Raw genomic sequence first — 14,656 nt, forward strand, 5'->3', positions numbered from 1 at the left:
AAGAAAGAAAGAAAGAAAGAAAGAAAGAAAGAAAGAAAGAAAGAAAGAAAGAAACTAAAAAGACAAAACAAAACAAAAACAACCTGCCACTACATCTAACATTAGACTTTGGACAGAGCCCTGGGGGTGTCTAATTTGACTCTGTCTCTAGGTGCCCACCACAGAAATAAGACACCATAGAAAGACTTGGCCTCAGTTCAATCATCTGTAAAATGGACTAAAAACCCCTGCACAAATCCATCTGCCAGGAGCAAAGTCTGGTTTGTGAAAATTTTCTCAGATACAATTCAGGCGCTTTGGGTACTAGTCATTTACACATATATATTGGTTAGTAGAGGACAAAATTTAACATACTGTAAGATAAAACCTTGTCTGATTTGCTATTACTATCAATAGTAGTTATCCTAAAAATAGTGGTAGACACCATTTCTTGAGCACTTACTATATGACACATGACTTAATGAATTACTGAGTGTCTAACTCAATGTAACTAACTCAGTGTAATCCTCTCAAAACTGTATGAGGTAAATATAACTATTACCACTTATAGTCAAACTCTTAATGGTTAAACCCAAGAACTTAAAGTTTACAAGTGATAGAATCTGGATTTGAAACTATTTCTGCCTCTATGAAGGTCCCCTGCTGTTAATCACCAACCTAGACTATGTCTGCTAACTATTCCATTCCTGGACCTAGCTAGACTTAGGTGTCTAACTTGGTCTAATAAACAATAAGAGTTAAAGAAGGAAAATGTATGAATTAAAAATAAAGAACACATCACAGGACTTTCTAGAGCTGAATAATCTTTAAAGGCTATTGAACATCCTCATTTTACAGATAATTAAACTAAGGCCATAAAAGGGTAAATCATTTGTTAAAGGTTACCCACCTACATACTCAAAACTAGATATGGCCCACCAGCTATTTGATTTCTATTATAGCCCTCTTTCAGTGCCTTAAAATAGTAAAAATGCCGAGGAAAGAATATGGCCCACCCAATGTGCTAATTATCTAAAAGGTTAAACAGAAAGCTCTCTGTCAACCTTTATTACTGAAAACCTAAAGTATGAGCTGGATTCCCTGCTTTAATAAACATAATAGAAGAGCAAAATATATTTCTTGACTTCATTATGCGACAGTGGAGATGGGTGCTGAGGTAGGACTGATTTGGGTTCTATTCTCAACTAGTTATTTGCTACACAAATGTGTAGATTGTTATATGAAGGCTTCCCATTGAATCACACTGATAGGTGTTCACCCCACTGTATGGTGCCTCCAGAATCATCTCTGGACTTGGTCACGTGATAGAGTGACACAGCAAGGCTTGCACAGGTGTGTTAGTAATGTCAAAAAGCACATTCTAATCTCCTTGAACATGAAAGACTGTAGAAGAGAGATGCCCAGCCAGTTCAGCCATTGCAACTGAGCTCAGTTCTCAGAAGTGGGCCCAGAACCTAATGGATGCACTACCAGTTATAACTAATATTAATAACCTAAGGTAGAATAGTTTGCCCCATCATGGTCTATCCACTTCAAGAGGAGAGTGTGCCCTCTTGCATGCCTTGAGTCTTCAGGGAAAGATTAACAATGAGATCCGAACCTACCAATAGTTTTTATCCATCCATTCCATTCCACCCCATCAGAGGGCATATCCCATGTTTCAAAAAGGGCCTTCTTTCCTCTATTCTTTGAGTATGAGCTAGACTTAGTGAATCACTCCCCAAAAAAGTAGAGTATGGAAAGAAGAAGCTTGGCAAATACTATCTTATCCAAGTTGTGAAGGTAATATCATCAATGAAAAGTCATATGGATCAATATATCTTCCTACATGAAGTTATAGGAAGGACACTTTATATCTATGACATCCTTCAGAAAACATAACATCAGTCTACACATACGATAAATACCAGACAATCCCAAACTATGAGATATTCTACAAAATCCCCAACTAGCACTCCTGAAGAGTGCCAAGATCATGACAACTTTAAAGAAGAATGAGAAAAACAAAAATAAATAAAGAAGAATGCGAAACCATTACTGACCAGAGAAGACCAAAGAGAAAGAGACATAAGAACTGAATACAAGGTGGGTTTCTAGATTGCATTTTTAAAAAATAGTTCTTTATTTCTGAGAGAGGGAGAGAGAGAGAGCGTGCGAGCATGAGCGGGGAAGGGGCAGAGAGAGTGGAGTGGACACAGGATCCAAAGAAGGCTCTGGGCTGACAGCAGCAAGCTGGAGGTGGGCTCAAACTCACAAACTGTGAGATCATGACCTGAGCTGAAGTCAGGTGCTTAACCAACGAGCCACCCAGGCACCCCTAGATTGCATTTTAAACAGGGAGAGAACAATAATGAAAAAAAAACCTGGTGAAATCCAAATGAAGTTTGCAGTTTAGTCTAAAAATGATAGAGACATATATCATAACAAATGCCACTACCTCCTTCCAACCCACGGGAGAAATTAAAAAATAAAAGATATTATCTACTTAGAGGAGTATTTCTTTTCATTGCCCACACTAAATAGCAAGATTTCATTATGTATCCAGACACAGAATACACTAGGTTCAGTGGAATTGTTACAAAATCTAAGGTCTTCAAAGCTAAGGCAAAAAAGTAAAAAGGTAAGGAAACAAGGAAGGAAACAAGGAAGGAAGGAAGGAAGGAAGGAAGGAAGGAAGGAAGGAAAGGAGGAAGGGAGGGAGGGAGGGAGGAAGGAAACAGGGAGAATGGGAAGAAATAAAGTGATTTTGTGGTTATATCATCTTGTTCTATCTTCCCCCTGTGCTATATATCTTCCATAAAAATTGTAGTACCCAGAAAAAAAAGTACTGAATAGTTGAAAGATTCAGAATCGGATTTTAGTTAATTGAATTCACCCACTGACATCTTTTAAGTTACTAGCCTATTAAAAAGTATATACATGCATATATCACTTTTAATAAAACTGTTTTAAATAAATATTAATTTTTAAATGTTCTTATTAAATATGCTTAGGTCAGTTTTTAGAAGTCACAGGTCTTCTTATATCAATATTCTGTACTTTTTGTTACCCTGCAGCACAATCTTAATTGAATTGTAAGTTTTCTTTTGTACACAGACTAACATAGGTTAGTGGACACTATTCTTACTGGTTTATGTAAACTGATTTTGTATGACAATATGGTCTATGATGGAGATGAGGAGAATCTAAAAATGTGTACAGGTCTACATAAATAAAAGCTTACACTTTGACAAAAGTGCATCTGGCTCCTTAAATATTCATGAAAATAATACTATAAGACCTCTGCTCTGTGGGGTGTTTACTCCCTTTTGAGGAGTTTAGTTCTGCAAATGTGATGGTAAAAAGGTTGGCATATGATGTTGAGTCATGCTATTGTGATGGGGGAAAAAAGATTCTGATGGAAAACGACATCATCTGTGCCTTTTGATTTTTTTTTAAAGCATATTGGAAACAGATCAAAAAGTGCCACTTGGTGAATAAAATAAAATAGACCTAGCAACGTGAGGGAACAGAGACAGACAATCTGGAAGAATGTGCTAATTTCAAATGTGTCACTTTTAGAATTGGTCACACTCTCAGTTATACGACAAGGGATAGTCCCTTCACTGAATGATCAGCTTTCAGGGATAGGCATAATGATCAATTTGCAAAATCAGTTATCCTGGATTATAAAGAACTCATGTTTGAGGTCCAAGTACCTATGTTGCTGAGAACCCAACTTTGAATTTCAGCAAGGCTATCTTAAGACTCCCAGCAGGGGTCACTAAGCTAATGATAAATATAAGCTCTATTATAATATAAAACAACCGTTTCCATTGATAATATGAGAAAAATATATACATGATATCAAAGAACCAGCCAGGGAAGTTTTGGATAAAAACATAAAATATTTGTCAGCAATATTTGGTATATATTCCTTGATGCTTAAAGAACACATCAAGCACAATTCCTCAGAGACTTGGGGCTTCCTCATTCCTCTATGGAATCTCTCTTCCACCAGACATTTGGGTAGGTGGTGCCTTCACCTCATTTAATTGTGTCTCCAACTGCTATTTTCTCAGAGAGGCCCTGTCCTTCTTGACTGCTAAAGAGCACACACATCACTCTCTACTTCCTTATCATAATTGTTTCTTCAAAGCACTTTGAATACTTCTGTTATCTTCTTGGTTTATGTATCCGCTATATATCATCTGGCATGCCCCACTCCCCTCACTAGAATAATGAGCCCCTGGAGGTGGAACTTTTATCTATTTTTTTTTCCTCCTAAATGACCAACATCGGGTCATGTACTGACTGGTACAGTAGGAACTTAATCAATATTTCCAAATACATGGATAACATAAAAACCAACATATGTACCATGTAGTTCCCACCTTGGAACACTACAAAAGACAGATGAGACACAAATCAGGACTATAAGACTGTAGAAGAGACAAGAGTTGACTACAAAATAATCGGTCGCAGTTCTACATCTGATTCAAACCAAACTGACAGATAGCAGAAAGACAAGATGTTCTTCATTTACAGAAACATAAGCGTTTAGTAGGAAACTTCAGTGAATTGATCAGATACTGGAAATATTAGTTGTTTTTTTTTTTTAATTTTTTTTTTCAACGTTTATTTATTTTTGGGACAGAGAGAGACAGAGCATGAATGGGGGAGGGGCAGAGAGAGAGGGAGACACAGAATCGGAAACAGGCTCCAGGCTCTGAGCCATCAGCCCAGAGCCTGACGCGGGGCTCGAACTCACGGACCACGAGATCGTGACCTGGCTGAAGTCGGACGCTTAACCGACTGCGCCACCCAGGCGCCCCTGGAAATATTAGTTTTAATCAAATCTCCCATTATTTGAGAAGTCCCCAAGGAAAAAGTCATACTGTGCTCCACTGTCAAAGACAGAATGTGAGGCTGAGTAGCTCACTGTCACAAACTCATATGGAATTTCTAGAGGCTGATGGTCTTATTACATTTTGATATTTATTCCTTCATCTCTAAATTCAGAGCATAGACTAGCACATCAGACACTTTCAAGATGAGAAATCATTTGTGAACTAACAGCACTTAATTAAATTTTTATTTTGCTCTTTTTTTTCTTTTCCAATTATCACAAAAACATGGATGTGAAAATGCCCCGTTTTTTCTTTGCCTCCTGTTCATGAATCATAGCTTTAAAATCTGAAATCTCCTTATGTTTTTAATTCTCCCAAACTTCAAATTAAGCATTTGATCTTGTTTTATTTTGTATATAGCTGAAAATAAAAACAAGCTGGGCAGGCGGGGGGACCTTACTCTCTAAAATTTTCAAACGTGTGAGATTACTTGAAATCATCAAGAATTTTACCTGTTTTCCATTTTCTACACAACCTCTATCCTAATAATAAATATTTAATTAATTCAAATATTTCTGCTTGACTTTCCAGAAAGTTGGTAACCATACATCTCCCTCCTGCTTTGACAGAATCATTCATTTTTTTCCACCTGCTTGGGAAGGAGAAATAGTGGGAAAAACTAAAGAGTTAAAAAAAAAAAAGGACACCCTTTAATGAATGTGTTCAATAGCTGACATGTCTTCTTTCTTTTTGTTCGATTAAACTGGCACATACCCAGCATGGCATTGTTCACTTTGAAGTGGCTTTCCATTGTTCCAGCCTCTATCAAGGCCTACTGACAGATGACCTATCAAATGCTTCCTCTTTTGTCTTCCAACCTCCTTACCACCCCTAATTTCTTTCTTTCTTTTTTTTCTTTTTCTTTTCTTTTTTTTTTTTTTTTTTTTTTTGAAAAGGCACAATCTGTTCACCCTGTGGCTCTTCCTCATGAGGAGTAGCAGTTGGTAAGCCAGGGCCCTCCCCAAGCCAGGGGCTGTTATGCAGAACATGTCTGGATCCCAATTATCCAAGGAGAAGTACTGCATAAATTAGTAGACAGTGTTTCTAAAGCTGTCAGGGATAAATTGTTCTTATTTCCTGACACTGTCATAGGAAAGAAGGGCGATTCTAAGATGAGCTCTGACACCCCTGTTGCTCTTGAAGACGAAGAGACCCTCAAGTCTCCTGTGAGGTCTGAGCCAGGAATAGGCTTACAACAGACTTACAATAGAGCTTTAGGAAACTGAACTGTCTATGTGGTTGGAAGGCAAGTCTCAGTTCAAAACTCCTAAGACGACACCTGTCAGTAATAACAATTATTTCATTAATCGCCGGTAATATTGAAGCTGAAGCTGCCTGAATGACATTATAAGTCTACCTGGCAGGATCTCCACTAGGGGGTGGTAGCAGGGGTGAACTAACCCCTACTACCACTAAGTTACCTTTAGCGCTGGGAAGGCTGGTAGGCTGTAGCGACTTAACCAGGACTTCAGATCTTCCTGCTCACAAGCCTTCTGAAGGTCCCTGTCTTCATTCAGCTTGACCTTCAGTCTGGACAGGTAACTGCTCTCTTCCACACTCTACCTTGTGACTGTAATCTTTCTTTTTGCCCCCCACCCCCAATTTGAGCCTCATCTTATACCTTTTGGTCTAATTAACACAAACAATTTATACAGAATTCCGTGATTTTCCTATTAGATGATCCACCACAACACCACATTCCTACACACCTATCTGTACATAATTATTTGAGATATAAAGACTTCCCATCAAAATACTTAAGGGGTATCTTAAAAAAAAGTTTTCTTTTACATGTTAGCTCTTTAAATTATAAGCATAGGTCATCCTGAAAATGAACTTCTGTGGAAAAGATCCTCTCGAAAGACAGTGGAAATGATGTGTCACAATTGGAAACTGGTGTGGTACTAATGAGTTATTTTCTTTTCCCAAATTTTGTGAAGTTTTGTTAAAATATGTTGAATGAGTAAAGGTACTATTTTTTTAATGTTTATTTTTTGAGAGAGAGAGAGAGAGAGAGAGAGAGACAGAGTGCTAGTGGGAGACGGGCAGAGAGAGAGGGAGACATGGAATCTGAAGCAGGCTCCAGGCTGTGAGCTGTCAGCACAGAGCCTAATGCGGGGCTAGAACCCACGAGCTGTGAGATCATGACCTGAGCCGAAGTCAGATGCTCAACCGACTAAGCCACCCAGGCGCCCCACGAGTAAAGGTACTACTATTAACAGCAGACAGTATCTGCATAGACAAAAATAAAATAAAATTTTGAATTGTACTAAATATTCAATTGGCAGAAACACAAGTCATAAATAATATTTCCTTTCTGCATGTCTCTTTAAAGGCTGCTTCTCTGCTTTGTCATATTCCAAATGGATGTAATAGGAAAGCAAGCCCCTTAAAAGAGCAAATTCCAGGACTGCTGTGTGTTTACCAACACTGAAGATCAATCATTTCATTTAGTATCAGATCTAATAAGTACCAGTCACATACTGGGAAAGCAAAACCTATTGTTAGTTTCTATGACTGTTCTTTTATTCTCCTTTTATGGAAACTTCACCATGCTTTCAAACAAATTGGAGAATTGAATATAAGTGCAGTATATAAATATTTTCAAATACTAATGCTGGATTAATTTGAGTAAGTCAATGTCTGAGGAACAAAGTATGTGATTTAATTCTTCTTTTGATAATTTTGGCATCCTAAATCAAATGTCAGTTTCATAGCAGGGTAAGGAATGGCTCTCTCCCAATATAAACAAGAAATGCTTGTTTGGTTGCTGTTGATTTACACGAGAAATTAGACTTGTGACTTCCTTATATTTGGCTGACTAAACTTCGAGTTTGTACTGAGCTCTAATTATCAAATATCACCTAGGCATAAGTTACTTTATCCTTACCCCTGATATTGCCACATCACTGAAAATACGTAGCTATTGTTTTTCAGTGGCTGGTATAAATCAGGCTCTGATTATCTAAACAGTTACAATTCACTAACTTCTGGATGACATCCAAACTCTTCAAACACATCTGCTCCACACACCAGAAAAAATGTACAGCAACTAGTGCAGCACAATTCAACATAACAATTTAAATATTTTATATAATTAATGATATGTAATTAAACCTAATGTAATTACATTTGGGTTCTCTGAGGTAACTATTTTACAATTAGTGTTTCATCAACAAATAGCTTTCTGAGGCATAGCACAGCTCCTCCTATAGCAGAAAACCATGCCCAGAAGTGTCCCTGTTATAGTAAATAAATTGTGAAGAAATACAAAACACTGAAGCTCATCAGCCACCAGCTTTTGATGACGTTAGAAACAAGAGGGCTTTGCATGCCAAAACCACATATCAACCTAAATGTTAACAGCCTGGCCTTCAGGTTTCTGGCAGTTGGAAAAGGGACAGAAAGGTCCAACCACTAGCTGGCCTTTCTCTAACTTTACATGCACAGTCAATTACCTAGAGGCCCATAAAGAGAAGTCAACATCCTACAGTCATGTCCCAAGAGCTCCAATAAAACTTGCCACTGGTCTGCCTTACTTACTTGGGTCAGGAATTTGATGGGTCAGGAATTTGTGGAAGAGCAGCATCTGAGAGGCTGTCCTGCCTTCTGTGATGGAGGAAGGACACTTGCAGAGCATTCGGGTAAGGGGACTATCTGAATGGAGTCACTCCATGTCCCTGGCTCAATCATACTCATGCCCACATCTTACGGCCATGATGACAAGGAGATAGTGCCCTTAGGATTTTTGCTTTGAAACATTTGAACCACTGAACTGATTTATAGAGCATATATATGACTTTAAAATACATCCTTTCCCCAAATTTGTTTGAGTTCAAAGAATACTAACAAATAGGCTCTTTCTCTTATATAGAGGGCTCGAGTCTGTAGCAGTCTAGAATAGCCCCCCAGACTTCCTCCTCTGAGACCCACTGCATCTCTGGGAGGAACTGATTTCTCTTCCACCCACTACTTCTTCCCAGTCTTCTCTGGCTTGTCCATGCTCAAGATTGAGTTTCTTTTATTTCTTTCCTTTAAGAATTTTTATTAACAGCAAAACAATACGTGTCTATAGCAAGAATGCCAAATTAAACTTCCAGGCTGTAATGATAAAATAACCATCTACTGACAGCCCTACTCAGATAAAAATTATACTTTCAGGAGTGACCACATTCAACTTTTATTGGTTCTTCTCTTATTCTAAATAAAATTATGATTTCTTGATTTTTCCTCCATTTTAAATATTTAATGACTTTCTACTATGGAAAGTAAGAATGTAGTTGTAGTTTTATGAATATTGTGTCCCCCCCACCTAAAACATACTTCCCCTCTTACTTTCTTGCAAGATTAATGTAGCATAATAAAAAATACATTAACTAATATGATTATGCCCATTGTAGGGTCCCATAGTATGCAATGATTAAATATGCTTTCTTACACAAATTTTAATTTTAGCCAGGACTAATGTACTTTTCGTTTGCCTAATTTCCTATGAAATGTTCATTAATTAACCCTCTAAACTCTTCTAGAGAACTAGAGCCTTATTTTCCAATAAAGGTAAACACATCAGGCTCCATTCAGGGGTGCCACCACTATCTACTCCAGCCTTAACTGCCTGCCACTCAGCCGCCACCTGAAAGCTCTCCTTCTAGCATCATCCAGAGAATTCCCTTTGCCTCTTTCCTGGATCCTGAGGCTTCTTTATTGTCTCCCCACCCCCACCCTCACTCCCACCCCAGCACACACACCACCCCCTTTTGGTAGAAGCACATTCTCAAGTAGCTTCATGAGGAACAATATAGAGGAGGTAAATTTTTTGAGAAATGAATGTTAAAAAACACCTTAAGTCTATTTGAAATTTGGTTGTACATAGAATTCTAGTTTGAAAATCATTTCTCCTAATACATTGAATGCATTCCTTCAGTGTTTTATCAGTGTTGCTATTGAGAAGTATGAGTCCACTTTGATTTCTTATTCTTGGTATGTGAACATTTTTTTCTTTCTCTCTGGACATTTTTATCTCTGAGATATCTATCCCCAAAGTTCTGAAATGTCCCTCGGAGTGACTCTTTTCTCATTTATTGTGCTAGGCACTCAATGTGCCCTTTCAATCTGGAAATTCATGTCCTTCTTGAATTACTTATTTTATCATTTCCTCCCCCTCTGCTCTCTGGATTTCTTTGTCTAGAACTGCTGTTGTTTAGATGTTGACTCTCCTAGAACAGGGGTTCTCAAACTCTAGTCCACAGACCACTGCATCTGCATCAACTGGGAACTTGGTTGAAATGTGCCTTCTCAGGCAGCACTCCAGACCTGAATCAGAAACTCTATGGGAGGGACCCAGCAATCTGTTTTATTAAATCCTTCAGGTGATTCTCATGCAAGTTATAGAATCAGTGTTTCAGACTGATTCCCTAGTATTTTTATTGTTGTTCCTACCTTCCATCTTTTTTGGTCTTTTTATCTGTTGGTGAGGGACATCTTCAACATCCTCCTCTAATTCTTCCATTGTTTTTCATCCCTTATTTTTTTAATGTTTACGTATTTTGGAGAGAACGAGTGAACATGAGTGGAGGAGGGACGGGGTGGGGCAGAGAATCTGAAGCAGGCTCTTCATTGACAGCCACGAGCCCAAAGTGGGTCTCGAACTCACAAACCGTGAGATCATGACCTGAGCCGAAGTCGGATGCTCAACTGACTCAGCCACCCAGGTGCCCAGCATTTTTTATCCCTTCTATCAGGAAGACCAGGTTTTAATTTCTGAGCATTTTGTCTTATTGTTTCAAAGTTTCCCTTCTTATTTTATAGCTGGGGGTTCTTGTTTTATGGTTGCTTTATATATAACCTCTCTCAGAATATTAATTTAAATTGTATTGCAGTCATTTTAAGGATTCTTCTGCTTCCTCAATGGTTCCTGATTCTTTTGGATTCCTCTCCATTTGCTGCTTTTGCATTCTTTATTTTAGAAGATTTTACAAGTATTTGGTGATCCTTAGATGTCCATATCTATTTAAAAGTGAATAACTGGATCAATCAGTCGATCACACTTCTGAAAATCTTGTGCACAAATGGGGCTTTTTGACTGCATGCTTCTCACTTCCTGTTTGGTAGGCAATTCCTAAGGTCAACACTGTGGGTCCTTTCCTTTGGGCAGAGCAATTTCTCAGACAGGAATTCTCCAATCTCCTGGGTGGGGACTGAGAAAACATTGCCAGCATGAGAAGAGCCAACAGGATGGAGAGAGTTGTGGGATATCAGCATCCACTTTGCACACCTTTCACTTAGTTCTCCATTTTCTGTACAATCTCCCATCCTCACTCCATCTGTTTTGGGGGTCCCTAAATGTTGATCCCCTCTTATTTAAATCTCTCTAGAAACTGTGTATTCTCTCTTTTGCTGCACTTGAGGAAATATGATTGCTCACCTCTGTGGGATTATGGAATCTGTAGGTCTAATGTTCAATATTTAGTCCCACTCATTCTACTTGTGTTCTGTTTTCTTCTGCATCTCCACCATCAAAACAACCTGTTGCCTTGATTCCTGAGCCTTCCTGAGGTTCTGAGGCCACTCTGCCTTGTTTAGCATTAAGTTGCTATTTGCTCCCCAACAAGACTTGTTCCAATAATGTTGGCCTGATGGTCAAAGGAGACAGCCTTGCTCCCTCAGCCTGAGTGAATGCCCAGTACAGAAACTTACATCTGAAATTTGATGGTTAAGAAAGACCCTATAGATAATGCTATTTTTTTTCTCATTTATTGTGTGACTGCAGTCACAAGTTTGGCCACCTTGAACCCAGGTGATCCTCAGATTCACTTTAGTCTCTTTTAGTTTGATTCCAAGGTGCTGTAAACTTGAACCAGAAAAATGCAGTAACATGGGTGATTTGACAGTCAATATTGGTTCAGGTGCCTCCCAGAAGCAGGCACTCATATAGTGTTTCTGCTTAACCTTTCTGTCCTGGGGACTTGATTACCACTTAGTCCTTTCATGGAGTCTCCCTTTCACATTTAGTTACAGAGGGAAAGACATAAAGAGGGAATAGGATAGAAGCATGTTTGTAAAAGCAATATATTTATGGAACTCTCTTTTGTTGCCAGGCAAATGTATATTAATTGAGCAACAGTGGGGAGAGATAGGGCAAAATAATTGGTGAGAACCTCCTTCATTTCTTCTTTCAAACACAAGTCTACCAATAGATTTTCCAATCAAGTAAAGGTGTGATATGGTGGAGTAGAAAGAACACTGAGGTGGGACTCAGGAGATGTGGGTCCCAGATCTTCTCTGCCACTGACTGGCTAGCCAAGATTTAGCAGGCAAGAACTTCTGGATCACTTCCAAGTTCTAATACAACCTGAAAAGGTTAGACTCAGGCAAATAATCTGTGGATCTCAGGGATCAAACCTGTAAAATTGGAATGACAGACTATAAAGCACCAAATAAGTGTTCCATATAGTCTTTATAACCTTATGTCAAAATTTCTTAGTATATACATACATTTATTATCAGCGGTTCTGTTGGTTGGGATGAAACTGTATTGTAAGTCTTGGGGTATCCCTTCCCATTCCATTTTTGTCTTTTTAGATTATAATTTAACTTTAAGAAATTTATTCTAAAACAAGAAATATATTGGGTTCAGTGGTTCAAAAGCATGTGTGGAGTTTTAGTGAAAGCGTAAGTGGAACGTAATTGGGAAGCTAAATTATTTAATGCATTCCAAAGCTCAGGGCATCTGCACATGTTCAACGGTTGCACTTGTTTTGGCCTGCTTCATTTGGTCCCTGACCATATGAGTTCTTATCAGAATGACTTTTTGGATTAAGAATTTAAATAGTTTCAGTCAGGGGCGCCTGGGTGGCGCAGTCGGTTAAGCGTCCGACTTCAGCCAGGTCACGATCTCGCGGTCCGTGAGTTTGAGCCCCGCGTCAGGCTCTGGGCTGATGGCTCGGAGCCTGGAGCCTGTTTCCAATTCTGTGTCTCCCTCTCTCTCTGCCCCTCCCCCGTTCATGCTCTGTCTCTCTCTGTCCCAAAAATAAATAAAAAACGTTGAAAAAAAATTAAAAAATAAATAAATAGTTTCAGTCAGTGATGCACTGCATAAACACAAATAATAAGAGGTGCATTAGAGGATGCAAGGGAGCTTTGCCACCACTAGGCTAAGACATTCACTTAGAGTCACTGATGGAATATTCTATAGGCCTGATCTAGGGAAGGTAATGAGCAGCTTCCTCCAGGCAGTAAACATTTTTGGGTTACTTGGTCCCATTTCTTTTCTTTATGCAGTATCCTGGAGGATAACATTATGGTATTTTAGACTGTCATTCACTCCATAAGTGGGAGGCTTATTTCCACACCTTGAACATAAGTTCATTAATTTGTAGTTACTCTATGGAAAAAGCTAGTATCTGGCTATGGTCTAAACCAGAGATTCATTTTTTCTAGCTTTATCTGCTTGTCCTGGCAGTAAAGGTAGATAGAAAGGTAGATTCTGGCAAATATTAAAATGCCAGGAAGTTTATCATGTGTGGACAATTGCCAAAGGATAAAACTTTCTTCGTTTCAGAGAGAGCTCTTTTAGTTTGTAGATCATCATCAAGGTACTTTTGAAGAACCAGTAATGCATTATATTGAATAATTAATGCTGATTTAACCTCCATAATGATTAAAGCTGTTGGTGAAAACAATTTGTAGGACCGTCGAGTCAATAAACTTCACTTGAGTGTTCAAATACAAACAGAAATATACTCTGAAGCAATAATTAGTCTTGTCCAGAATGGATGACCCAGGTAACCTTTTTTCACCTTTTCCACTCTCAATTACTATACAGAAAAACATGTGTAAAGATAAAACAAAAACAAAAACAAACTCTGCTACATTTACTTCTCGTTGAATGGAGTCTGCTGACTTTAAGTTGTGCAGCACTGAAGTGATGGGAAGTGACCTTTTAACCATGTCATGCTTCTCAGACTAATTAGAAAACAGCATTTTGTAATCATGATAGTGTAGAATGGGAAGGTGAGAAGAAGATCACCTTCAAGTTCTGGGTCACTGACACAAATGGAAAATATTTAACCTTTAGGTGTGACCACTTATATGCTTCTGAATCGGAAATGGTGAATGGGGTCCCCGATGTGCCAGGGTCATTGAGTTAAAAGGTTTTATGTAAAGATAAAAAGTGTTTTGTACAAGGGTTTGGTTATTGGATCCTCTCCTCAAAAACATAAGCCAATGACTTTGCATGAACCAAAGCCCTTTTGAGAATTAATTGCAACTTGAATGAAAACTCTGAGGATGAACCTTGTCACTGTGTCTACCTCTGAGTGAGGAGAGGAGACACACACTGGCAGGGAAGACAATCACCGGTGTCTCAGCTGAATTAATACTCCTACCTCACCCGTAAATCTGTTTTGTGGCACTGAAGAACATTCAGTTTCACTTTCCTCTGTAATGGATAACTCAAAATCACACTCATCACATCCTGAATATAGGAACCATGCAGTGACTGGGTGCTCTCTTTTTTGGCTGAGAGACAGAACCACCTCTAGTCAAAGAGAATCAGAAGCACAGAATTATGGGATGATGGCGCTGGAAGTGTGATAATTAATCAATTCATCATTTTACACTGTAAACATTAAGACCTGGAGAATTTATGTGATATGCAAGGGATTACAGCTAGTACAATCCAGTTCATCAAACATAATATTTATGATTCCTGGCAATAAGGAAAAAGAAGACACAGTCCCTGCCCATGAGGTGGTCTCTATACCATG

At 38.6% G+C, this 14,656-nt stretch overlaps 1 protein-coding gene across 4 annotated transcripts in view; it reads right to left on the reverse strand.

The window, feature by feature from the left end:
- Positions 1–14,656, reverse strand: part of DCC (DCC netrin 1 receptor) — a 1,147,297-nt gene that overhangs the window by 820,410 nt on the left and 312,231 nt on the right. The gene's annotated exons all lie outside the window — the stretch shown is intronic.

Source organism: Herpailurus yagouaroundi, unplaced genomic scaffold, assembly GCF_014898765.1.
Source record: "Herpailurus yagouaroundi ecotype Mexico unplaced genomic scaffold, PumYag 142, whole genome shotgun sequence".
NCBI lineage: Eukaryota > Metazoa > Chordata > Mammalia > Carnivora > Felidae > Herpailurus > Herpailurus yagouaroundi.